This window comes from Photinus pyralis, unplaced genomic scaffold (assembly GCF_008802855.1).
Source record: "Photinus pyralis isolate 1611_PpyrPB1 unplaced genomic scaffold, Ppyr1.3 Ppyr1.4_LG1, whole genome shotgun sequence".
NCBI lineage: Eukaryota > Metazoa > Arthropoda > Insecta > Coleoptera > Lampyridae > Photinus > Photinus pyralis.
The window spans coordinates 30,160,430-30,161,015 of NW_022170249.1; the positions used below are offsets into that span (position 1 = coordinate 30,160,430).

At 29.9% G+C, this 586-nt stretch overlaps 1 long non-coding RNA gene across 1 annotated transcript; it reads right to left on the minus strand.

The window, feature by feature from the left end:
* Positions 1-235: 235 nt before the first annotated feature.
* LOC116170581 lies at positions 236-567 on the minus strand. The gene is made up of 2 exons (XR_004145316.1): positions 394-567; positions 236-337 (listed from the first exon to the last, which is right to left on the minus strand). It is a non-coding gene; the product is annotated as an uncharacterized LOC116170581 (long non-coding RNA).
* Positions 568-586: the final 19 nt, after the last annotated feature.

Below are 586 nucleotides of genomic sequence, written 5' to 3' on the forward strand. Positions count from 1 at the left end.
TCTCGGAAACTATTCCCCCACCTCGCACCTATCGATTTTTCGTGCACTTTCAGTTTAAAAAAATTAAAAGTGCACTTTTGTGCTCTTGATATCTATCTGTTTAATTAATAAATCAAAGTATAATAAAAAACCTATAATTTTTATTGTTTTTCTATGGGCTATCGATTTCGCCTTATAGGGCTTCATCAGGCCGTAGCTGAAATATATATATATATGCTAAACGCGTGAAATTTTTCAAAATCTATCTTACCGTCTACTGAATTACATTTTTTAACAAGATGGAAATGTATGATGTAATGTCCATATTTTTATATAAAATTGAATGTATGGGTGAGCGCTGAAATTGAATTAAAGGTTAGTAAATCGTATATCAGAAATAAATTAATTACTTACATGTTTTAAGTGTAGTGTGTGTGTGTATCAGTATGTGAGGTTATGTATGAGGCAGTGGCGTGTTATGTGAATGGGCAACGTATTTATAAAGATGATTATCATTGAATTCAGTTATGTCATTTATTAATTTGAAATTAGGATCTTGTAACGCTTTGTGAATTTCATAGTGTTCTAGTATTGTTAATTTTTTGTA